This window comes from Ursus americanus, chromosome 17 (genome assembly GCF_024610735.1).
Source record: "Ursus americanus isolate L20-20 chromosome 17, mUrsAme1.1.p, whole genome shotgun sequence".
NCBI classification, from domain to species: domain Eukaryota; kingdom Metazoa; phylum Chordata; class Mammalia; order Carnivora; family Ursidae; genus Ursus; species Ursus americanus.
The window spans coordinates 8,109,699-8,136,988 of record NC_142143.1 but is presented as its reverse complement, the minus strand read 5'-3'; the positions used below and the strand labels follow the sequence as shown (position 1 = coordinate 8,136,988).

General features: G+C 38.4%; 1 protein-coding gene across 3 annotated transcripts in view; it reads right to left on the bottom strand.

Moving 5' to 3' along the window:
• The window catches only part of MRTFA (myocardin related transcription factor A), a 190,498-nt gene that overhangs the window by 106,002 nt on the left and 57,206 nt on the right, over window positions 1-27,290 (bottom strand). For all 3 annotated transcript variants that reach the window (XM_087868680.1, XM_087868681.1, XM_087868682.1), the window contains one exon: window positions 6,141-6,402. The gene's annotated coding sequence lies outside the window, so the exon portion shown is untranslated. The remainder of the gene's footprint in view (window positions 1-6,140; window positions 6,403-27,290) is intronic.

Here is a 27,290-nt window from a genome sequence, read left to right as displayed (position 1 = left end):
CACCTTCCCCTGATTCTTGACTAGATGGAAATGGCAGGAGGAGAAAGGTCATTCAGGGAAGGGGAAAAAAAAAAAACAAAACAGGACATGAAGTGAAACTGAGATGTGAAAATCTATCTCTTTGGGAAATCCCAAATATTTTAGTTTGAGTGGGAAGAGATGAAGGGTGGGGCAGAAGCTGGCTCTGAGGACCTGGTTTACCATTCTGAGGAGCGCATAATAAGCTTTACCCCGGAGGAAAGGGGAACTACAAAGTGATTTCAACCAGGAGGACCACATTCATCATTTAGAAAAATCATCTCAGTGGCCACAGGGACAAGATTAGAAACAAGGTGAGACCAGTTAAAAGGCCATCATTGCAATAATCAGAGAAAGGCATTATTATAAGAGTCTGCACTAAGCGGCAGTTGTAAAGATGGCAAGAATAGAGTGAATTCAGTATATATGAATGCTGCAGAATGTAAAAAAGGTGGTACTGGTGCCTGGAAGAAAGACAGGAAGCAGGTAGATGGAAGATGGAATAAAAAAAAAATTACTTCCAAAATTAGCATACTATCATCTTTCTCCGGGACAATTTGGAAACACTGACTTAAAGAAAGTAAAAACTTCACACCCAAACATGTTACTTTCACAACAAGAAAAGGAAAATCTTCTTTATGTCCGTATCTTGTCACTTAACTTCTGTAAGTCTGTCCTATAGTTACTTACACCAAGATTTATATACCAAGATGTTTACTGCAGTATTATTTATAACAGAAAAAAATAAAAACAATTAAGAGTCTCATAATAGGAGACTGGCTAACTGTTATATATACACAATTCAATACATAATTTAAATATGAAGCAGAAGAAAAAATGTTTTCTTCGACCACTGAATAATACAGGAAAATCTCATGAAATAAAATTACATGAAAACAAGTTATACAGAGTACATGTAAGAATAAATAAATGAACACAAAAAAGCCGACAGAAAAATATATTAACTGCTGCCACTGGCTATCACTGAACTGTGTAACTATGGGGGAATTTTTACTTTCTTTTTCCTACATTTTATCTGATTATAAAACAAAACTCTTAGGGGCGCCTGGGGGGCACAGTCGTTAAGCGTCTGCCTTTGGCTCAGGGCGTGATCCCGGCGTTATGGGATCGAGCCCCACATCAGGCTCCTCCACTATGAGCCTGCTTCTTCCTCTCCCACTCCTCCTGCTTGTGTTCCCTCTCTCGCAGGCTGTCTCCCTCTCTGTCAAATAAATAAAATCTTTAAAAAAATAAAAATAAAAAAAATAAAACTCTTAAAGTCTCCATTTAGGAAGAAAACAAAATAAAACAACCCCTTATTTGAATGTCTAGGCAGAGGGAGGTGCCAATTCCTACAAGAGAACTCAGCAGGAACTGCAGGTGGATGAGGAGTTGGACTCCGAACATACGGAGTCCCCGGCACAGCCTACAGAGGTGCTGGACAGATGAGCGCAGGAGTCTGCAGCTCGGGGGAGAGACCTAACCTGGAAATGTAATACAGGCATCAATCAACAGCATATGATGGTGGCTAGAGCCAAAGTTCTGGGGGAAATCATTCAAGATAAAAATACAGAGTAAGAAGTAAAGGAGCCCTAGAACTCAACACTGAAGAGCAACAAAATTTAAGAGGTGGGGAGAGAAAGTTGGCAAAAGGTCTGAGCAGAAAAGGGAGTGGCTATAAAAGCAGACTTGGAAAAGCCAAGAATGTTAGTGGAGGAAAAGTTGCAGGTCAGAGGGAGTGGCCAATCATATCAATGCTACAAAAAGGTCAAACAGGAGAAGAGTGCCTATTTGATCTACAAGAACACTAATGATTTTGGCGATGGCAGTTTCTGAAGAGAAATAGGGATAGAAGCCAGAACACAGTGAAGTCTCTGGAATGTGGGAAAGTAGAGGGAGAGTGATATAACCTGCTCTTTCAGGATCTTGGGAAGGTTAGAAACTTATTGTTCAAAATAGGGAAAAAACTCAATTGATTATATGCCAAGGAGTTGAGAGAGAACGGCTGAAGATGCACCAACACCTCTGCCCCAACAGCAACAGCTGCTCTTGACTCCCCTGAGACCATCACAGCTGTCAGCATCAATTTCCTCCACTTCCTGCCCAAGATTTTAGCAGTTTGCTGTTTGCTGTCTGTCATCACCTTCACTGCCATTCCTCCTACCCCAGAGGAATCATGGCCCTTACCCCTGCTCAAGGCAGAGCCAATACCTTTAAATCCCATCCTCTCACATCTCCTCAGTTATCCTTTCCCCTTTTCTGTCTTCAGCTTTTCCCCCCCGACTAACTCTTTCCCCTTAGTGTATAAATAAGCTGAAGTCTCTACCATCTTGGGGAAGAAAAACAGAAATTAGAAATGGGAAAAGAACATCAAAAAAATGCTTGAGTGTCCATTATTTCCCAAAATAAGAACTGTTTGAGTTTCCATTACATTTCCCACTATGGATGTAAAAACAGAGTTCTTGTCTCTGGTGGAACAAACAAGTAAACCATTCATCTCTTCATTCGACAAATATTTATTGGTTGCCCACTGGCCTCATGAAATATACTATCAACGGAAGGGGAATATAGACAATAAACATATACACACACATATACAAACACACATACATCATAATAATAAGTGCTTAGAAGAAAAAAAAAAACAAAGGAGGATAGAGAGTAATGGGAGGTGCTATATTAGATAAGACAGGCAGGGAAGCCTTCCCTGAGGAAATGACATTTGCGCAGGAACTTCAGTAAAGGCACAGCAAGTACCAAGGCCCGAGACAGGAGCATACTTGATGTGTTCAAGAAACAGCAAGAAAGTGTGGCTAAAGCAGAGTAGAGTGGGCGAGGGGACAGAGGTAGGAAAAAATCAGGTCAGAGAGGATACCAGGCCCACGTCATTAAAACTATGATACTGGGGTGCCTGGGTAGCTCAAGTGGTTGAATGGCTGGCTCTTGATTTCAGCTCAGATCATGAGCTCAAGGTTGTGAGATCGAGCCCTGCATCAGGCTGCGCACTCAGCGCGGTCGTCCGCTTAAGGATTCTCTCTCTGCCCCTCCCCCCACTCGCGTTCACACTCTCTCGCTTTCACTGTCTCTAAAATACATAAATAAATCTTAAAAAAACAAAAACCAAAAAACTATGATTTCATCATAACCCTCACAGGAAGACACTGAAGGGTTGTGTGAGAAGTGTAACAGGATCAGATTTCAGTTTCCAAAGGCTCACTCATGCTGCTGACAGAAGAATTTCAATTACAATATAGTGATGAAGTATACCGATAAATGGTAATTGGCAAATCGAAAGAAGGGCATCTAACACTGACTGAGTTAGGACAGGCTTCTCAAAGGGAGTGATGCCTGAACAGAATACTGAAGGACAAGAAAGAGTTGGCAAGAAGAGTAGGGACAGATTGGTATCTCAAATAGAGGGCATAAACGTAGAAAAGTCATGGGAGTTTTTAAAAAGTCTGGTATTTCTATTCCCCAGCATCAAACAGTCAGAAGATATTTTATATAAACATACCACTGATAATGTCTACCCCCCCCCAAAAAAAAGATACCTGGGAATAAACCTAACAAAATATTTACATGACCTTTATGGAGAAAATTGTAAAACTCTGTAGAAAAAATCAAGAAGACCTATTTAACTGGAGAGATAAAACTAACTAAAGGACAGATAAAACAAACTAGTACCCAATATGTAAAATGTGTGTTCTCCCCATTTACCTATAAATGATATATTTCAAATCAAAATCCCAAGTACACATATACAAGGATTTTATAGCATGATTCATAATAGCCCCAAACTAAAACCCAAATACCTACCAAAAGTAAAATAGACAAATTCCACTATATTCATAAAATGGATTAATTATATAGCAATGAAAATAAACTAGAGCCACACACAATTCAACACAAATGAATTTTAAAACAAGCCAGCAAAAGAACACATACAGCATGATTCCATTTACATCATCTTTAGAAATCAGCAAAACTAATAATTCATAGTGTTAGAAGTCAGGGTGGTAGTTTCCTTTGGGCAAAAAGAGGGAATACTGACTGGGAAGAAACACGCGGGGTGGTTATGGGGTGCTGGGAATATTTCCTAACAAAGTAGCAATTACACGTAGGTGTGTTCGCTCTGTGATAATTCAACAACCAGGACACTTAGAATTTGTGTGTTATTCTATATTAATGTTATATATTTCAATAAAATGAAAGTGTGCCAGTGTCTGCAATTTCCTTGAAAATGCATCCAAAAAATATGATGGATTGATAGACAGAGGGATAGATAGATATGTTACAAAGCAAGTACAACAAAATGTTAATGGTAGAATTTAAGAGGTGGACATAAAGGTATTCATTGTAAAACTCTATCATATACTTGAAATTTTTCATAATAAAATATTGGAGAAAAAAATCCCAATGAGGTTTTTTATTTTTTGTGTTTTTTGCATAACTCCACAAGCTGATTCTAAAGTTATGGAAAATTAAAAAGGGCAAGAACAGCCAAGACAACTGTGGAGACAGAAAAGGCAAGGAAAGACCACCCTACCGAATAACAAGACTAATCATTAAGCAATAGTAACTAAGATGACGCAGTACGACACAGAGACGAACAGAGACCAGTGAAGCAGAACAGAGGGCATAACAACTCATGCACACTAAGAAACAGATAAGGCTGACACTGAAGATCAGTACAGAAAAGTAGGACTATTTGCTAAATAATGATTCACAGATTAGATAAGATGAACTTGTAGAATACCTTTAATAACTCACAGGAAAATAAATACTGAACAATAAACACGAGTTGCAGAAGAATACATATAATTCTCTCCAATAAATATATATGTGATATAAAAATGAGAAATAATATTTTACAATTATTAGGAATATATTCATATGTTTAAAAAAATACAGAAACACTTGGCAATCAAATATCAAATTCAGGGCAGTAGTTACCCTGGGGATGGATGGAGATCCATGGAGAACAGTACATAAGCCAGATACATGTGAGTACATAAGTATTTGCTATATTATTATTTACAGCTTTTCTGAAATCTTAAGTTTTTATAACAAACTATAATATTTTTTAACTAACAAAAGTTTGAAGCAAGACTGCATGCTTTGTAAACAGTACTAAAATGCAAAAACTGGGGCGCCTGGGTGGCAAAGTCAGCTAAATGTCCAACTCTTGGCTTTGGTTCAAGCCATGATCTCAGGGTTGTGGGACTGAGCCCCATACAAGGCTCCACATGCTCAGCTCAGAGTCTGCTTGAAATTCTCTCATTCTCCCTCTTCCTCTGTGCCAGCGCCCCCCCATGCCCACACACGCTCGTTCTCTCTCTCTCTCTCTCAAAATAAATAAATAAATCTTTAAAAATAAAATAAAAAGCAAAAACTAGGGGTGCCTGGGTGGCTCAGTCGGTTAAGCATCCGACCTAATTTCAGCTCAGATCATGATCTCAGGGTCGTGAGATCAAGCCCCGAAATGTCAGGCTCTGTGTTCAGCAAGGAATCTTCTTGAGATTCTCTCCCTCTCCCTCCGCCCCATCCCCTGCTCACACATATGGGTGCGTGCTCTCTAATAAATAAACCTTTTTTTTAAAAAAAGTTTAAAAAGTGAAGACTAGGAATGGGGGAATGATAAGAGAAGAAGCTAATGAAACACAAAGAGACCAGACCCTGCAAGCCTTGTAAAACATGGCTTTTGTTTTTATCCTATAGAGCAGTCACTGGAAAGTATTAAGCTAGGGAGGTCTAAAAGATTACTCTGAAAAAGTATAGGATAAGTTTCCTAATGACAAAGGCTTATTTATCATTTAATCCCTAATCTTAGCACAGTTTATGATAGTGATGTTCAATAGATATTTGCTGAATTAATGAACTTACGGAAGGAGTTGGGAAGGAGAAGCAGAGAAGTAGAAAGACAAATCAGAAAGCAGTTGTAATAATCCAGGCAGGAAATGTTGGGTTTATAATGATCACCTAAACTTACTATTTCTCTATTTCGTAAGAAATAATAAGATTAAAGAAACTTTCAAGAGACATGAAATAAAGTAATAATCTATAACATGAATATGAAGACCTTGGTTCAAATTAGGCAATGCAAGAATTCTGTATGTACTCACCATTCTTCCGCTCACTAAGTGGAGGCAAATTGGGATTCCTGCCAGGGTGGAGGCCTAGGGTCAGCTCGGGCTGCAAGGAGAGCTCCTGCAGTTCATTGGCAACAGCTTCACTCTGGGGGCTGGGGGCCGCAGACAGGGATACCAGCACTGGTTCATCATCATTTTCGCCAGCCCCTCCTCCGTCCAGCCCATTCACAGCAATGACGGAAGGGGGCAGGCACACTACACTGGAGAAATCCACCTTGGCTTTCGTGATGGCAACCTGGAAATGGAAGGGCAGACAGAAGTTTAGACGTCACTGTGAAGAGACAGACTCACTGGACATATGCTGAATACTATGCTAAATTATATTACTGGCAAGCTACCACTAATCTTAAACATTTTCTTGAAAGTAAGTCAGAATTATTTTTAAATTAATATTTACTGGGGCGCCTGGGTGGCACACTCAGTTAAGTGTCCTACAATTGGTTTCGGCTCAGGGTGGTGAGATCAAGGTCCAGGATGGGGTCCATGCTCAACGGGGAGCCTACTTCAGATTCTCTCTCCCTCTCCCTCTGCCCCTCCTGCTTGTGCTCTCTCTGTCTCTCTCTCTCTAAAATAAATAAAATAAAATCTTTTTTAAATTAAGTAATTAATATTTACTATGCTCACAGAGTGCATGTGATTTCAAGTCTGATACTGTCCTCAACTACATCACTCAGGAAGACAACATACAATTGAAATAAAAGCAGCACACACAACGTATAATGGGATAAAAGGAAACAATAGCCAAGGAGAAATAGTTATGGAAGAAATTTTATCCTCCAACTACCAAGGGGAAGTACCTTGAGAAGTAACACTTTAATGAGTATCCAAAAGGTATTAAAGTGTAATAGTGTAGCAACATTATCTGGGGCCGAAAATTTCTTCAAGAAAACGATTCCCAGGGGCGCCTGGGTGGCACAGCGGTTAAGCATCTGCCTTCGGCTCAGGGCGTGGTCCCGGTGGTCTGGGATCAAGCCCCACGTCAGGCTCCTCCGCTGTGAGCCTGCTTCTTCCTCTCCCACTCCCCCTGCTTGTGTTCCCTCTCTCGCTGGCTGTCTCTATCTCTGTCAAATAAATAAATAAAATCTTTAAAAAAAGAAAAGAAAAGAAAAGAAAAGAAAGGAAAAGAAAAGAAAAGAAAAGAAAAGAAAAGAAAAGAAAAGAATAGAAAAGGATTCCCAGGGCAACTGGCTGGCTCAGTTGATAGAGCATGTGACTGTTGACCTTGGGGCTGTGAGTTCAAGCTGAGTGTATAGCTTACTTGAAAGAAGAAGGAAAAAAAAAATGTCCAAGCCATTAGATTTCATTAAAAAATATAGAGATGTATGTTTGATGATAGATATTTGCCCAAATATTTTAACTTACATGAATATTTAGTCATAATACCCAGAAATGTGTTATTAAAAATAAAAAAACCTGGAAACATAAGAACAAGATCTTTAAAAATGATAAAGAATACATTATAACATCAAAATCTTTTCAATAGCATCTTTTCATTAAACCACAGCATGGATTAATGGTTAAGTGAATTAGGAATATATTCATTCACTGACTCCTACTATGCAGTTAAGAATTTTTAAAAAGCATTTAAAGTATGGAAAATGCTGATCTAATGTGTAAGAAAACTAAGATATGAAAATGCATACTCATATATAAAAATATTAACCAGAGGAAAAAGAGATAATAAGGAAATACACCAAAAACACAAAACGGGTTTTAACTGGACTATGAACAATTTTCTTTCTTTTTACTTTCTTTAGTTTCCAAATTTTCTCTAAAACACATATATATTGTTTGTATAATGAAAAAGCTACAGTTCTTAATCTAGAAAAAGGACCTAAGAGTTTCCTGCAGACTTCAGTGAACACTTTAATCTAATTTGGAGATGAGGAAACCAATAAAAAACTGAAAAACCATGAAATGAAGAAAGGCATTGAAAACTAAAAAACAGAAAGACCATCATATTCTATCTTCATATAAGGCTATAGTGTGCCCAAACATAATCATAGTTCTGACTGATAATGCCTCATAAATATAAAATGGATTGGAAAGGATCCAAATAAGAGCAATGAAGATGGGGGGTTGACATTAAGAAGAACAAAGATAGTAAGAAGGACTCTCTACTCCAAAAATGCTGGAAGAAGACTTGAGGCAAGTTCAAAAGAAAAAAAAGTTAGGAATTCAATACTAGGAACTTAATGTTCTAAGAGGTAGTATGGGCAAACAATTGAAAAGGATTTTTTTTAGGGTTTGAACAATTTCAGGAATTACAAAACAACAAATGTCTACGAAAATCCAGAACCTAACCTTCAAAGAATTTTTTTTCCATCTTGCCTATGACTTAACCATTTAAGCTGTGTCTCTGTGTGCACTTGAGGAAAAAACTGTTACACATGATTAATCAATCCATCTGGTTCAGTACTCTTTGCCACGGACTCTGAAAGAGCATGTTTGCTTTCCTTAACAGCAGCCTTTAAAGATGCAATTTTATGATATTCAAGGATCCTTTGAGACCCAAACTCCTTAGGACAACAGTCCTCAATATCCTTCCCCACCCTGATACGTATGCGTACACGCTCATACACGCACACACACATGCACATGGATGATGGTGCTGAGATGTGTGTTTTTTAAAAAACAAAAGCTCGTGAGTCCTAAAGGAAAGTAGGACAGTATCAAATCTTCAGCCCTAAGACCTAGGAAAAGTAGCTTCACATACAGTAACAAGTTTTGTATAAACAATTGTTAATATACAATAAAATACCATTCAGCCATAAGGAAAGAAGGAAATCCTGCCATTCGCAACAACAGGGATGAACCTGAAGGGCCTTGTGCTAAGTGAAATAAATCAGACAGAGGAAGACAAATAATGTATGATCTCACTTAGATTTATGGTTACGAGGCAGGGGGTGGTGGGGAAATCGGATGAAGGTGGTCAAAGGTACAAACTTCCAATTAAAGATAAATAATTACTGGAGATGTAACAGACAACATGATGACTACTGTTAACACTGCTGTATGGCATATCTGACAGTTGTTAAGAGAGTAAATCCTAAAAGTCCTCATCACAATGAAAAAAAAAAACACCTTCTTTTTCTTTGTTTTTGTATCTATATGAGGTGATGGATGTTAAAACCAAACTTACAGTGGTAATCATTTCACAGTATATGTAAGTCAAATCATTATGCTGTACACTTTAAACTTATACAGTGCTGCATGTCCATTATATCTCAAGAAAACTGGGGAAAGAAAGTTGTGAAATCTCCTGATTATAAGTTCATACCTCTCACTAGAAAACTGAGAAATTTAGCTGAGATGGTAACAACTGCGTATGAGAGACCCTATGAAATAGTATTTGCATATTAAGTAGTACTCAATAAATACCTGTTGGGGGCACCTGGCTGGCTCAGTAGGTAGAGCATGCAACTTTTGATCTTGGGGTCATGAGTTCAAGCCCCATATTGTGGACAGAGTTCACTTAAAAAAATAATAATAATAAACTATCTTTAAAAAAAATAATAATAATACATACATACATACATACTTGTTGTCTGAACAAAGACAGAAGCAAATGAAAGATACCTAAAGATACTCTGGGGACCAAGACAGGGAGTTTCTGAGGAAAAATCTGAATGTGTATAAGGAAGAATACATGAAAGACACAAAACATTAAAAATAATGCTTGGAAGTCAAGGGCAGGAACCAGCAAACCTTATTCCATTTAAGTACTCCTGTTAAATTGCTGGGCTAGAATCACAGTTTCATATAAAAAGTTCTCCACCAAACAGCAAAACCCCATAATTTCAGATTTAACTGATATCTGTGATACTAAAACTTGAGACTAAGCAAAATTTTATACTGCTTTTTGGGAAGGGGTGATAGAATGAAAGAGTACCGGCAATTTTATAGTGTTTACCAGATTAAGAGAAAAACTATGGGGTGTCTGGGTGGCTCAGTCAGTTGGGCGGCTGCCTTCAGCTTGGGTCATGATCTCAGGGTCCTGGGATTGAGCCCCTCATAGGTCTCTCTGCTCGACGGAGAGTTTGCTTCTCCCTCTCCCTCTGCTGCTCCCCTGAGCTCACATTCTCTCTCTCTCTCTCTCTCTCAAATTAATAAATAAAGTCTTGGGGGGGGAGGGGACTTCTCTAGCATGTTTAAAAAAAAAAAAAAAGAAAAACTAAAATACTGCCTCATAACGTATAATTCTTTACATGATTACAAAGAAACAAACATACTGATGTTATGTAAATAAATATTTTTGGTTTCAGATGAGTTATCAGTTCATTAAAAATGGCTTGGCAATAGTACTTACTTGGTATAGAGTTTCAGTCCTTTGCAAGATAAAAATTTTCTAGAGATCTGTTTTACAACAATGTGAATTTACGTAACACTACTGAGCAGTACAACACTTAAAAATGGCTCAGATGGTACATTTTATGTTATATGTATTTTACCACGATAATTTCAAAATGGTCTGGCAAGATCTCTGCTCAAAAAGTAACCTACTAAGCTAACTCATATTATTCATTGAGCTTGAAAGAATAAAAACCATCTATTCTTTAATTTAGGTCTAATTCAGAACAACCTTGCCGAAATTCAGAGATTCGATATTTATGCATGTTACTATTCAAAGGACAATAAAGATCCCTCACAGAATACCAACCTTTTTTTAACGAAGTCTGAATTTATTTATTTATTTTTTAAAGATTTTATTTATTTATTTGACAGAGAGAGAGACAGCCAGTGAGAGAGGGAATACAAGCAGGGGGAGTGGAAGAGGAAGAAGCAGACTCCCAGTGTAGGAGCCTGATGTGGGGCTCGATCCCAGAACGCTGGGATCACGCCCTGAGCCGAAAGCAGACGCTTAACGACTGAGCCACCCAGGCGCCCCCAAAGCTTGAATTTAAATCGCATGAGTCTGTAATTCTGGCATGCATTTAATGCACATAACCAGTACTTTCAGAAAATATTTTTAAAAATTGAAGTGTGGGAAACAGCCCCCAAAAGAAAGTCAATCCAGGTCTAGTGCTAGGCATGAAGGGAAAAACTAAGTTTAAAAAAAGTGATTTTCTTAGAACACATACATTTTTAGGGGCGCTGCAGTGGCTCCGTCGGTTAAGCGTCTGCCTTCGACTCGGGTCATGATCTCGGGGTCCTGGGTTAGAGCCCTACATCGGGTCTCCCTGCTTCATGGGGAGTCTGCTTCTCCTTCTCCCTCTGCCCTTCCCCCCTGCTCGTGCTAGTGTTCTCTCTCAAATAAATAAAATCTTTTAAAAATATATAGATACATTTTTAATAAAGAAAGGAGTGGCAAATTCTGTAGTGACGCAGTTACGACTGTGCCTGTCAATGTCTGGAATGAAAGAAAAAGCAATCTGAAAAACTGCTTTATTGAGCATTCCATTCAGAATTTATTTTAATAGCTTAGTAACTGATTAAGTTCCATATTTATGGGATCATTAAGGGCTTGGAGATCACTTAAAATTTTACCACATACTTTTATTGAGTAAATTACATGCTATGGTGGTATCTATTAATGTTTTCAATGATTACTGATTTCAATAATGAATGATTTCAAAAGTTTCAGGATAATCCTTTTAAAATGTCATTATTAAACTGTATTACAACAAAACTCTTCCATAAAATCATGGGCGAGGGGATGGCGTGGGGGGTTTAGATGAAACAAGAGTGGCAGAATGTTGGTAACCACTGAAGCTGAGTTCTGGGTACATGGAAACTCATTATACTATTATTCTCTCTCCATGTGTTATGCTTGATAACATTCTTATAATGCTTTTTAAAAAAATAAGATTAGTCCATAGAACAAAGTGAAGACTTGGTAAGACATAAAGCAAGATGTCCTCAATCTTGACCTTAGAAAATAAGCCAAACAAAAGTCAAAATCAAGCACTGACAGAAGAAAAGAATATTTAGCATAAAATATATATATATATAGGGAAGATTTATTTCTCTAGAAAACATATTACTTTCTACTCATTTGTAAACAGCCCACAGAAAAAAGTCCTAGTAAACTCTGACAATCTAGAGACAACATCCAAAAATGTGGAGGTATGGTCACCATGTATTAAAATGTCTCCTCTACCAATTCCTAAATACTCTTAAAATTTTATTTACTGTATAACCTGCATGAAAAAGAACCTAAATGTATAATATTTATCTCAGATTATATGTATAGTATTTAGAAAAACATAAAAGCTGTGTCTTAAAATACATTCTGAAATGTCTCAGAGGAAAAGTAATTAAAATAACCAAAAGAAAAAAATCTGCGTCATGTTTTAGTGTTGTAAATTTATAATTCCACTCAGTCCGAGATCAAACTCTTTTTCATCATAGATCACCAACTCCAATCTCTTGGCTGCTGATTCGCATATGATCAGTAGCAGCCAGAACAAAACAACACGGGGGCAGGGTCATCTCCCACAACCCATCTGTTTCATTCTCTTGCTGGCTTGATTCCGCCTCATCTTTTCTCCACCCTACCCCTTTTTGGGCTGCATGCCTTCTGCTGGTGCAGAGTGGCATGTGTAACTAGAAGCAACAGCACAAAATGTGTTAGAGAAATGGGAGAGCTCAGGCAGACAGCTGATAACTCTCACAAAGTATACACCAGCAGGATTTTTTTGTTGTTGTTACGACCCGTGACAGAGTTCATTTCATGCAACCAAATGATATGGTTCTCCTGAAAAAAAATCTTTCTGTATAAAACCTACTTTTAATCAATTAATGAACTTTCTTTTAGATGGGTAGGTTCTTATTTTCCTTGATTTATCTTCAATAGTAGATAAACCAAAATCTTACTAAGCAGACATACATATACATATATACAGACAAATCTGACACAAAAGGAATTTGAGAACAAGTACTTTCTGAGAGCTTATTATGTAAGTATTAGGCACTGCCCTGGGTCCTACAGGAAGTGAGGAAAATATCAAGTCTTGATATTTCTCTATCTTTTCTCTATCACCCCGTCATCTTCAGAGGTCTTAAAAACTACTCAGACGTCTAGGGATGGCGCATAAAAGGCCTTTCTGTTCCCTCTCATCTAGAAATCACAGAAATCATCATAGAAATTATCTAAAACCAAGGACTACAAGAAACAGAAAAATATAATATCTATCTAAAAACAGCAGAAGGCACATGGAAGAGTGGTGTGGCTGTAAATTCTCTGATACTTGTCCCATTGAGGTAAGGTCTACTTCCCCTCCACTGAATCTGAGCTGGCCTGACTGCCTTTACCAACCAGAGTACAGTGAAAAGATGCTACGCCAGTTCCAGGTATAGACTTTTGAGAAACTGGTAGCTTTTAACTTGGTCTCTTGGAGCCCTGTGTCCCCATACAGAAATCTAACTACTCTGCTGGGGAGACCACAAAAAGAAGTCTAGGGGTGCCAAGCTGGCTTAGTCAATAGAGCACGCAACTCTTGATCTCAGGGTTATGAGTTCAAGCCCCACGTTGGATGTAGAGAGTACTTAAAAATAAAATCTTTTAGAAATGTTAAAAAAAAAATTTTCTAATCTTAAAAAAAGGGAAAAAAAAAAGAATTCTAAAGACTATCCTGAAAAGAACAGGGATCCAGTTGAGACTAGTCTTCTAGACATCGCCACCAAGGTGTTGGGCATTTACACTCTTGATCCCTCCAGACAAGCCCAGTCACTTGCTGAACGCCACCATATGGACCCAAGTTAAATGTGGAGCAGGAGAATCCCCAAGCTAAGCCCTGCCCAAACTCCTCACCCACAAAACTGTGAGATATAATAAATGACATCAACACTGGAAACTGAGATAGTAAAGTATGGCTTCAAATTCTGAAAAGAGAAATTTATTTTCGAATGAGAATTGCTTATACAGCCTATCAATCAAGTGTGTGAAGACATTCCAAGCAACAGATGTTTTATCTCCCAAGTAATTTTTTTCGGGCAGCTCCATGAAGCTATGGCCTTTGCTCACTTCAGGTTTTCAGCTGTATCTGGTTATTCAAAAGGGTATCAGTCATCCAAGTTTTCCCTCTTCTCCCAACAAAATGGATAATGGTAACAATATAACACTGCCTCTTCATTTAAAACAGTATAAGGCCCTTCAGAGTAGTTGTTTCACTTCTCACCACTTCTCTCAAGCACCGTCTGCTCCAACCATATGTACCTGTTATGATGCTCTCTACATGTGACCACCTAGAATTGGCTCTTCCTCCCTAACCTACCCCCATCTCCCTATATCTATCCCCTTCTTATAGATCCGCTTCCATACGATCCCAGGCTTGCTACTCCTACTGCTTACTTTTACTACTATTATAATGGATTAATCTTCCACTAGATACTAAGTTTATTGAGCAAAGGAATTTGATTCCTTTGTCTTTTTAACTCAAGTACCCAGATATAATACTTGACACAGAATAGGAACTCAATAAGTATTTGTTAATTTACTGACTATATTACCCTCACAGCAACCACATCACATATATAATCAAAGTCAGCACTGATACAGAAAAAAGAGGGAAGAGGGATGCCTGGGTGGCTCAGTCGGTTAAGCAACTGCCTTCGGCTCAGGTCACGATTCCAGGGTCCTGGGATCGAGTCCTACGTTGGGCTCCCTGCTCAGCGGGAATCCTGCTTCTCCCTCTCCTCCCCACTCATGCTCTCTCACTATTTCTCTCTCTAATAAATAAATAAAATCTTAAAAAAAAAAAAGAGGGAAGAAAGTTTTGTCACAGGTAGTTATTTATGTTTAAACAGAAATATACAGAAGATCAGAAAAGGCTTCCTGAGAGAGGTAATATTAATATTTGAGAATAGCCATAAAAAATGAATAGGATTGACAGGTTTCACTTACTTTTCATTTATTCTTTCAACAAATATCTACTGAGTACCTACTACATGCCAGGTATTATTCTGGGTTGTAGAGATACTACAGTGAATAAAACAAAGGTCCTGTCCTCAGGGAGCTTATGTTATCCCAGGAGACAGAACAGCATGAACAGGAACACAGATGTGAGAAAGTGTGGATTTATGTTCTAGAAGGGCAGTCCAGGTCAAGTACAAGTTATAGGAGATGTACCTGGACCAGCAAGCTGCGTTTACACCACCAAACCTGCTTTAGAGAATTAATCTGGCAGCGGGGTAAGTAGTGGATTGAAAAAAAGGAACACAAGACTGGGGAAAAGTTCCGAAGCTAGTTCATACCTGGCACAGAGGAGGAACTCAGATCCTTGTTGAATTAATGTGGGACGAATGAGACAGAATTTATATGTGTCAAGGTATGTTTGTGTTTGGTTGCAGAGGGTGAGGGAAAGGAAGGTGTCAAATACGACTTCATAGTTTTAAGCCAGAGTGACTGCTAGCAGGGAAGAAAGGAGAAGGAATCTTATCTGAGGGGATGATGAATTTGATTTTGGATGTTGGGTTCAGGAGTCAAACCAAATAAAGGTTATCTCCCAGCTTTCAAAAGTTTACATCATGACACTTGCTTTCATGAAAAACCTAACATTAACTCCTGTTTTTGCCGACCAAAAGAAATCTGAAGAGGATTGTTGCTTTTAGGAAAAAAGGCAAAAACTGAAAATAGCGCTCAACGTTTGTTTTACAGGCAGCCCATACTCAAGCAGGAAGAGCAGCACCGCCAAGCTCCTTCCCTGGGACCACACTGGGCATCTCAGCATCCAGCCACCACAGCTTTGAACTCTGTCTGTGCACTTTGTACTTTACCTCAATTTATTTTGTGCATCCATTGGCAAAATGTGTCCTAAGGTATCAGAAAAGCCTAAGCAAGGTTATTTTTTGGGGTCTGGGAATGCTAAAAAATTTTCCTACATAAATTCATTGTTTCTTCACTATATGCTATTTTAGTTTACAAAAGTTTTCATAGGAACACTCTACTTCCAGAGAGCAGGGGAAACCTGTAATGGAAACATATCTGAGTTTCCATTAGGTACATGGGAAGGAAAATATGGAAATGAAGGTAGAATGAGAGAAACAGAAAAGAGTACAAGAAGAGGAAGTGAACAAAAGGAAAAAAGTAGGGAGAGTAAGAGAAAGAGGCAGAGGTACGGATGTAAGGGAACGATAAATTGCTATCACACCCGACACCCTTGGTAACTCAGGAATTCCTAGTCTCAGATTGCCTACTTCGGGTCTTAGACCATCCCTCTGCCTACTAAAATTATCATATACAGCTGAGTATCTAATTATGTATCAGTACTTTCTACTCATACTATTTTAGAAGAAGCTCAATAAAGCTGTAACTTTATAATGCTGAGGGACAACCAGCTGTCCCCAAACTTAAAGACACAAGTAGGCTCAAGGGCTTATATGAAGGGACATGAACTTACCAGCTGGAAGCAGCAGAAATAAATAAAAACAGAAGATAAACAGAATACGTATTTTATCCCCAGGCTCAACTCTTTTTCTTTTTTATTTTTTTTAAGATTTTATTTATGTATTTGAGAGAGAGAGAGAGCACGAGCTGGGGAAGGGGAAGAGAGACAAGCAGACTCTCCACTGTGCACAACTTGGGGCTCAATCTCAGGACCCTGAGATCATGACCTGAGCTGAAGTCAGATGCTTAACCGACTGAGTCACCCCGGCATCCCTCAACTCTTTTTCTGTTGATGATCTCTACACCATTCTTGATAAGCCCCTTCCAGATATCTGTAGCTAGAACATAATCTAATGGTGCTGGGTATACACGGGAACATCTTCCCTCAACTGAGTGGCCCAAACTGCCTTTCAGTCTTAGGTCACCTAAGAAAACCTTCTGGGGTGGACTGGACTTGCATTAACTCACTCGATAAATATATATTGATCAGGCACTGTTCTAGGCACTAGGACTGCAACAGATAGAAAACATCCCTGCTTTCATGGAGCTAACATTATGGTGGGAGAAACATAAAAATAAAAGTAAATAAATATACAACAGAATAATTTCAGATAACTAAGTATCATGTGTAGGGGGCAGGGTGGCCAATTTTGATGAAATGGTCAAGAAAGGTCTCATTTAGGAGGTAATATCTGAGGCGACATTATTAAGTAATAGCCAACATTTAATGAGCACTTACTATAAGTGAGACACTTCATGTGTATATATTCAATTTTTATAACACCAAGACATTTACTTTTATCATCCAATTTTTTACAGTTGAAGAAATGAAGGCACTGAGCAGTCACATAACTTGAAAGTAGGCAACTGGGTTTCAGAACCTGAGCCCCTAACCTCTACACAATCTGGTGCTACCAGAATTTGGTAAGAAGCAGCTAGCCATGCAGAGGAAATAAGTTCAAAGGCCAGGAAGCGGGAATGAGCTTGGCATCTTCAAGAAAGACCAGCATGCCCAGAGAGCAGAACGGGAGGGGAGAACTATATTCTTCAAAAAAGTGGAAGACACTGGGAGGTTTTTTAAGTAATAAAGTGATATGATCTGAAGTATGTTTTTAAAAGATTACTCTGGAAGCTGTGTAAAAAAACCTCGGCCTGGGGGCACCTGGGTGTGCAGTAGGTTAAGCATCCACCTCTTGGTTTCAGCTCAGGCTGCGATCTCAGGGTCCTGAGATCGAGCCCCACATGGGGCTCTGCACTAAGCTTGGAGTCTGCTTGGGATTCTCTCTCCCTCTCCCTCTGCCTCTCCTCCCCCGCAAGGGTGCAGTGCACACACTCTCTCTCTCAAATAAGTAAATAAATAAATCTTTAAACAAAGCAAGAAAAGTTTAGCCTGCTGCCTGACTTTGAGTTTGGTATATAATTTACCATTTTGCTGGGCCCCTTAGTATTTATTGCAATAATGTTGTTTTTGGGAAAAGTTATGACATGTGATCTGTATCTTAATACATCATATTACTGAGTGGTGATTTGAGCATATCTCTGAATAAAATTTAAAACTCTGAATAAAAATTAAATTGTCATCCTGCCCTGTTATCTTAAAGGGTCTTATGGGAAGTTATTCTGAAAAGTATGAAGAGTTTAACTACAAGGTGGTATTTCACTGGAAACATTAAACAGAAATTTGATGATTTGCCTTAATGCCTAACCCAAATTCCCCCTTCACCACAAAAGGGCTGCTTGAAACTGAAAGCACTATTTTGACAAGGTAACTTGCTACATTCCTTGAACATGCCCACAAACACTATAGCTTTCCTTACAATTCCTAATTCCACCTTTATGGTGTTCAAATACACTCCAATCTTTAAATGTGGAATTATATTTTAGAGATTCCTTCTCTAAGAGAAGTGATGATGGACGTTTAGAAGCCTACATGCTATGTCTAAAAGACCAGAATACATTTAAATATGATCTGAACACATCGTGTGCAGTCATCTCCAACGTCATGTAATTCATCATGCGACAAGCCGCGAATTTTTTTTTCCAAGTTAGCAATTCTTTGGTTACTTCCACTCTTGCAACAAAAACATACTCCAAGAAGCCAGGACAACCTGAAATGTTGCCAGGCCACAATATAGAAAATTGCCATAGTTATGCTGTTCAGGTATGAATAATAATGAAAAAAACTATAGTTGACTGTTGAACAATGCAGGGGGTTGGCATGCCATCCCCTACGTAGCTGAAAATCCACGTAAAACTTTTGAATTTCCAAAAACTCAACTATTAAATAGACTACTTTTGTTTTGTTTTGTTTTGTTTTTTAAAGATTTTATTTATCTATTTGACAGAGAGACAGCCAGTAAGAGAGGGAACACAAGCAGGGGGAGTGGGAGAGGAAGAAGCAGGCTCCCAGCCAAGAAGCCTGATGTGGGGCTTGATCCCAGAATGCCGGATCACGCCCTGAGCCAAAGGCAGACGCTTAACGACTGAGCCACCCAGGCGCCCCTTAAATAGACTACTGTTAATCAGAAGCCTTCCGGATAACATAAACAGTTGATTAACACATATTTTATATATTATATTTTACATACTGTATTCATACAATAAAGTAAGCTACAGAAAACGTTATTATGAAAATCATAAGGAAAATACACTTACAGTACTGTATTTATCAAAAAAAATCCACATGTAAGTGGACTCACACAGTTCAAACCTGTGCTATTCAAGGGTCAACTATAGTTATTTTTGAACATACTAACTTTGGAATGAAAAACTTGTTGAGACAAACCTCACCTAGGATGAAGACATGCAGCAATTGGGGGAAAGGAGAGACATTTACAGTATTGTGCTTTGTTTCCACACTACAATAGAGTGTTTGAAGAGAAGTCCTATATTCCAGTGCCAGAGCCTCCTATCCTTAGGTTTCCCAATGCACTCTCCCCCTATATACCAATACGCTCCCTCCTTATAAAAGGAGCCATGAATATTTTCCTGAACTCTTTATCAAATACTTTTAAAAGATTTTACTTATTATTTACTGAGAGCACAAGAGCGAGCAGGCAAGTGGGGGGAGGGGAAGAAGAAGAGGGAGAGAGCAGACCCCGAGAGCTGAACACAGTGCCCAACTCAGGGCTCAATCTCACGACCCTAAGGTCATGACCTGAGCTGAAACCAAGAGTGGGATGCTACACCGACTGAGCCATCCAGGTATCTCCAAATATTTTTTAACACTGGAGCTGAAATATCTTGCCACAGAAAAGAAAAAAAATCCAGAAACTGTTGCAGTTTTTAGGAAAATCCAAACACAGCAACCTTCACTCTGAGAAAATGTCTACTTAAGACTAGCATGCCTGTGGGTCAAGCAGAAAAGGCCAGGCTACAGCTCCTAGGCACGTCCTGGTGCCACAATGAGGGACCCTTAGGACAATGCACATACCTATAACAGCAGCTTAGAACTCAAATACCAAGGTATACCAGCATACTCATCAATTACTTTTCTGAATAATTATAAAAGCAACCTTATTATTTAAAGGAATCTACTCTGGCAAGATCGGTTACCATACAAAAGCACTGCCTCTTTACGTTACATTCATGGTATATGGTGCAGAGATTGTGTTTAAAAATGCATTTTTAGGGGCACCCGGGTGGCTCAGTCAGTTAAGTGTTCGACTCTTGGTCTCAACACAGGTCTTTATCTCAGGGTCATGAGCTCAAGCCCTGCACTGGAGCCTACTTAAAAAAATAAAAACAAAAATGTATTTTTAGATTCTCACAGTTATTAAAAGATTTCAATCAAGGTAAAATCTCTGGAAACATAATGAATCTCAGCAAAACTTAAATAAAAACAACTCTTTTTTTTTTTTAAGATTTTATTTATTTATTTGACAGAGACAGCCAGCCAGGGAGAGAGAGAACACAAGCAGGGGGAGTAGGAGAGGAAGAAGCAGGCTCCTAGTGGAGGAGCCTGATGTGGGGCTTGATCCCAGAACACCAGGATCACACCCTGAGCCGAAGGCAGATGCTTAACGACTACGCCACCCAGGAGCCCCGATAAAAACAACTCTTAAGGGGAGCCTGGGTGGCTCAGTTGGTTGAGCGTGTCTGACTCTTGGTTTTAGCTCAGGTCATGATCTCAAGGCTGTGTTCGAGCCCCGCCTTGGGCTCTGTGCTCAGTGCAGAGTCTGCTTCAGATTCTCTCTCCCTCTCTCTCACTCACTCTCTCTCAAATAACAACAACAACAAAAAAAAAAGCTCCCAAGTCATAGGTCATTAATCTTCCCTTCCAGTAGCCTCTTGCTTCAAGTGTATTACTCTCAGCCAATTGTTATTTCTAAAAGAGGTGCTGAGTAAAATGTAAAACATAACTAAATACAATTTTAACTTCAGTACAATTATATTTAAAGGTTTAAAATAAAGAAGGGAGAGAAGACACAAAGAAATTCATTTCCCAAACAAAGCAAGAAATAACAAAAATTTTCTCCAAAGCACTGCAGGAGTTTCCACATTATAACTACATGTAAAAGCAATTACTGGCGAATTTATAAAATGCTAAGACGTATAGCAGCAGCACTCAGTGCAGCACATTTTGAAGGCATCTGTACAGGCAACATGCATGATGTGGGTAGCAAAAAAAGAAAAGGTAAATGCATACCAGCATGAAAACCTTCAAATATCTTGTTGGTGGCATATCTTAAAATAGCAAGGTTCTAAATCAATCAAGGACAAAGAAAGCACACTGGTGATCTATATCACAGAGAGAAGAAAGCATCTGAATACAGTAACTCAGAAGTCTTAGATGGCACGAAAAAAAGAATACAATGGGAAGAGAATTATGAGCGTTTTTAAATATCAGAGACTACCAACCTGGATGACTGTGGCCAGCACCAGAGGTTGTTACCAAATATCCACGTTCCCCTTCTTCCTAGTAACACAACACCTGAACTTTAGCTAAATGCATGGCAGAACAAAGACTGCATTTCCCAGCCTCTCCTGCAGCTAGGCCATGTGACTGAGTTTAAGCCAATGAACAACAGTAAAAGTATTCAGGTGATTCCCAGGAAATATCCTTAAATAAGTTGTGTACATTATTCTTTGGACCCTCATCCTTCCTGCTGGCTGGAACATGGATGAGGTGTTGGATTGCAAGCAGCCATATTAGATTATGAGAAGAAGCCACAGTTGAGAATGGCAAGGCAACAAAAACAGAAAGAAGATGGTTCCCTGACATTATAGAGCACCGCACCAGCCCTGAGCTACCCATCTCTGGACCCCTCTTAAAAGACAAAACGATAAACTTGTATCATGTTTAAAACCACTATTATTTTACTTTTTGGGGGTCACAAATGGTTGGATATAATCCTACTGCAGAATTTGGTGCTATGAGTAAGATGCTTCATGAGAAACAATATAACATATGTGGCATTGCTTAATAAAATAGTAAGTGGTGAGCACTCACAATTGAAAACTGAAAAGCTACTGATCATTGTTACGCAATGGCAAAACACCTGGTCAAACCATTGCCTGATTATACTGGAATGCTACTATTTTAAGGGAAACAGTAGGAAAAATTCAGAATGTCATATGTGTTGTCTGCTTCTAGTAACCTTCAACAAAATTATACCGGAGATGGGGCACCTGGGTGGCTCAGTTGGTTAAGCAGCTGCCTTCAGCTCAGGTCATGATCCCAGGGTCCTGGGATGGAGCCTTGCATAAGGCTCCCTGATCACTGGGGGGCTCCCTTCTCCCTCTCCCTCTGCTACTCCCCCTGCTTGTGCTCACTCTCTCCCTAATAAGTAAATAAAGTCTTAAAAAAAAAAAAAGAGCTGCTTAAAAAAAAGTTATACTGGAGAGGTAAAACTCAGACTAGGACTAATCTCAGTTAAACAACTTAACCTAAAGGAGCTAGAAGAAGAACAAAACCCAAACCCAGCAAAAGGAAGGAAATAATAAAAATGAGAGCAGAAATAAATGATATAGAAACTAAAAGAACAATAGAACAGAGCTAGTTCTTTGAATAGAACAACAAAATTGATAAACATCTAGCTAGACTCATTAAAAAAGAAAAATAGAGAGAGAGAGAGAGAGAGGACCCAAATAAAGAAAATCACTAAGAAAGAGAAGAAGTAACAGCCAACACCACAGAAACACAAACAATTGTAACAGAATATTATGGAAAACTATATGCCAACAAACTGGACAACTCAGAAGAAATGGATAAATTCCTATAAACATATCAACTACCAAAACTAAAGCAGGAAGAAATAGAAAATGTGAACAGACCGATTACCAGCAATGAAACTGAATCAATACTCAAAAACTCCCAAAAAACAAAAGTCTAGGACCAGATGGCTTCCCAGGTGAATTCTACCAAATATTTAAAGAAGAGTTAATACCTATTCTCAAACTATTCCAAAAAACAGAAGAGGAAGGAAAATACCCAAATTCATGAGGCCAGTATCACCCTGATACCAAAACTAGATAAAGACACCACAAAAAGGAGAACTAGAGAACTACAGGCCAATACCTCTCATGAATATAGATGCAAAAATCACCAAAATATTACCAAACCAAATCCAATAATACATTAAAAAAATCATACAGCATGATCAAGTAGGTTCATAGCCTTGAAATGGCAGAGCTCCAGTCTCATTCCATTTGGCAGCCACTGCACTTTGGAGTGCAGTGGTTCCCTTTTTCTACTCTATAAGGCTTCGAAGCAAGAGGCTTTTAGTCAACTTAGGTTGCAGGCCACAAGAAAGAGATGTATTAGCAAAGATGTATTCCTTTACATCTCTGCTAACTGACTGATTAGCTCTAGTCTGAGTTTTACCTCTCCTGTAAAATTTCGTTTAAAGTTACTAGAAGCAGACAACACATATGACATTCTGAATTTTTCCTACTGTTTCCCTTAAAACAGTAGCATTCCAGTATAATCAGGCAATGGTTTAACCAGGTGTTTTGCCATTGCATAACAATGATCAGTAGCTTTTCAGTATTCAATTGTGAGTGCTCACCACTTACTATTTTATTAAACAATGCCGCATATGGATGGGAGGATGGGTGATACAGATGATAGGGATAAAAAAGAAAAAAAGATAAAATAAAGGCTACGCACCTAACTGCCAAAACAAAAGTATGAGGGAGGGGGTTCCTTAGGGTGGCCTTCTCACACAAGCCAACTGTTTCAGATAGTCTCACTGTAATAGCCATTAAGCTAAAGTGTGGTAGAAATAGGTGAGGCATGGAGGTAAATAAATACCAGAGTAATCAAGCTTAAAAACAATGCTTAATTCAGAAATTTATTCCTTTGCCAGGACAGAAGGTCTTCAAATTTCTTATACAGGAACAATTTAATAATTGCTATGGACTTTTACATATTATTAATGCTCTCCTTTTCTGCATAGTAATTTTTTATTGCTATTATTCTATTTCTATTACACCTATTATACATTAATTGCTTTGGGAACAGTTATCTTGCCAGAAGACTGCACACTACTCAAGACATCCTGGGCTTTGAGCTGAAGGCAGTAACTAAATGAAATACTGGAGTAGTCTCTATTAGGATGAGGTAAATGTGTCATGTGTGTATAAAGAAGGGTAGTCGTGTATATTAGAACAACCAAAGGGGTGGACTATAGTAAAAAAATAAAATGCTAATTATATCCCCCAAACCATTCTTCTTTTCTTATTAATAAAACTCTCAGGCAAAAGGCAACCCAAATTAATGACCACAATTCCCAGACTCCCTTGAAATTAGGAGTAATCATACGATAACATTCTGGCCAATGAGCTATAAGAAAAGTATCATATACAACCTCTAGGAAGTATAGTTCAAGAGGTAAGCATGTCTGCAGCCCATCTTCTGTTATGCTACCTGGAATACAGACTATATGGCTGGAGCTTGAGTGGCCATTTCAGATTATAAAGTAGAAAATGCATGCTGGGAAAAAAATGCATGCTGACGATAACAAAAAAAAAATTATCCCTGTGAGGAAGCCCCAACTTTGGATTTACAACTATTACAAAGATCTTAATCATTTCAAATATGTTCAAAAAGCTAAAGAAAACCATGCCTAAAAAAACTAAAGGAAAGTAAGGGAATGATGTCTCAACAAACAGAGAACACCAATAAAAAGAAATTATTTTAAAAAAGAACTAAACAAATTCTGAAAAAGTAGAATAACTGAAATGAAATATTCACTAGAGGGATTCAAGCAGATTTGAGGACGCATATTAAAAACAACAACAACAACAACAACAACAACAGTGAACTTGAAGATCAATCAATCGAGGTTACCCAATCCAAGGAATTGAAAGAAAAAACTAAAGAAAAATGACAGTGTTCCTCAGAGATCTGTGGGACACCATCAAGCATACCGACATAGGAGTAATGGGAGTCCAAGGGGAAGAGGAGAAAAAGGGCAAAAATAACATTTGAAAAAATAACAGCAGAAAACTTCTCAAAACCTCTTTAATGAGAAACATTAATCTACACACTCAAGAAGGTGAATAAATTCCATGTAGGATAAACTAAAAGAGATCACACATAGACACATCATAATCAAACTATAGAAAGACAAGAATGAAATCTTGAAAGCAGCAAGAAAAAAGTGAATCATCATATACAAGGGATTCTAAATACACTTAACAGCCTATTTCTCATCAGAAACCAGAGAAGCCAGAAGGCAGTGGGATGACATATTTAAAGTCCTGAAACCAAAACAGCCTGTCAACCAAGGATTCTATATCAAGCCAACTAACTTTCAAAAATGAAGGAAAAATGAAGACATTCTGAGAAAAACAAAACTGAGACAATTTGTAGCTTGCAGACCTACCTTACAATAAATACTAAAAGTATTTAAGATAAGACACTAAAGAGTAACTCAAATCCACCTGAAGAAATAAAGAGCAATGATAAAGGAAACTACATAAATAGAAAAGACAATATAAATTATTTTTTTCTTTCCCCTGTCTGAAAAGACAACTGCATAAAGAATTACAAATCTGGGTTGGTAAGTACATAATGTATAAAGATGTAATCTGTGTCAATAACAGCAAAAGGAAGGAGGAAAACAGAGCTATACAGGAGCAAAGTTGTTGTTGTATTCTATTAAAATTAAGTTGGATTAATCCCAACTAGAGTGTTACAAGATGTAAATGATAGAGTTCCACTTCTGGAATCTTAGCATAAGGGGCTCCCTGGACATACTCCCCTGGAAAACAAAAAAAAGCTGCTGAAAAAATTAAAAAAATTTTTTTAAGTCTCTGGAAATGGCCCTAAAGTCATATAGCAAAAAAAAGAAGTAGATTCAAGAGAGTCTACTAAAACTCAGTAACAGTGAACATCCGAGGCATCTGAGCCATGAGCCACTCCACAGCTTCATGGAAGCTTCACTCCAGGTGGGTAGAATGCTAAGAAAGCATTCCTTCTCTCCTCAGCTCCCAATCAATCACCAGAAGGAGCAGGCTACCAGCACTTCTCATCTCCCACAACCCAAGGTGAAGAGGCTAAATTCCTGCTAAGTGGGAAGAGAAGATCACGGGCTCCTCCTCCACCCAGCCTCCATCCATAGAACAGAGGCTCTATCCAAGGTGCAGCAGTCCGAGAATACTGGGGCCTTGATCATATCCTCCCCAGCTCATAAGGCAAAGGTTCCATGCCAGGAGAAACAAGCCAAGAAGACCAAAAGCTACCACCCTGGCCAAGAGCCAGACTAATAACTCAGAGGTTTTGTCCAGGGAAGAGAGAGTCCATAAGAAAAGAAAGTTCCTGGGGTGCCTGTCTGGCTCTGTCAGTAGAGCATGCAACACTTGATCTTGAGGTTGTGAGACTGACCCCTATACTGGATGTAGAGATTACTTAAAATCTAGAAGGGAAGGAAAAGAAAAAAGGAAAGGAAAGGAAAAGAAAGTTCCAATGCTCTCCACAGAACTGACTTTATTTGAGACTGTGAAGAAATTCAGGACTAAAGGGGTTCTCAAAAAATAGCTCCTCTTAATCAGAAGCAACAAGCTAACCTGCAGGCCAGGTAGCTCACTAGTAAGAACCAGGGAAAGAGACAGCTAAAAGCCTCTTTTGGGGTCAGAACAAACCGCTGGCCTAAAAAATTACTCCAGCTCAACTAGATCAGACTGATGAACAATTAATGTCAAAACAATTCAATGGGAGAAAATAATCTTTTCAACAAATGGTGCTGGGACAATCAGATATCCACATGAAAAAAATGAAGCTGAACCCCCATCTCACACCGTATAAAACATTAACTCAAACTGGATCAAATGTAAAAAACTCTTACAAGAAAATAGGTGTAAATCTTCATGACCTTCAAGTAGACAATAGTTTCTTAGCTATACCTAAACCAAAACCAAAGGGCAAAAACTAATAAACTGAACCATCAAAATTTTAAAATTTGGTGTATCAAACGATACCATCAAGAAGTGAAAATGAAAACCTACAAGAATAGGAGAAAATGTTTACAAAGTATATATCTGATAAGGTATTAATACTCTGAATATATAAAGAACTCTTAGAACTCAACAATAAAAGACAACCCAATTTAAAAATGGGCAAACGATTTGATTATACACTTCTCCACAGAAAGTATAAAAATAGTCAATAAGCACTTAAAAAAATGTTCAACATCATTAGTCATTAGGGAATACGAAATAAAACCACTCCACACCCACTAGGAAAGCTAAACCTAAAAGAGAGATTATAAGGATGTGGAGAAACTGAAAATGTATGAAATCATATTATATGATTCCATTCATATGAAAGTGCAGAATAAGGAAATCTATCA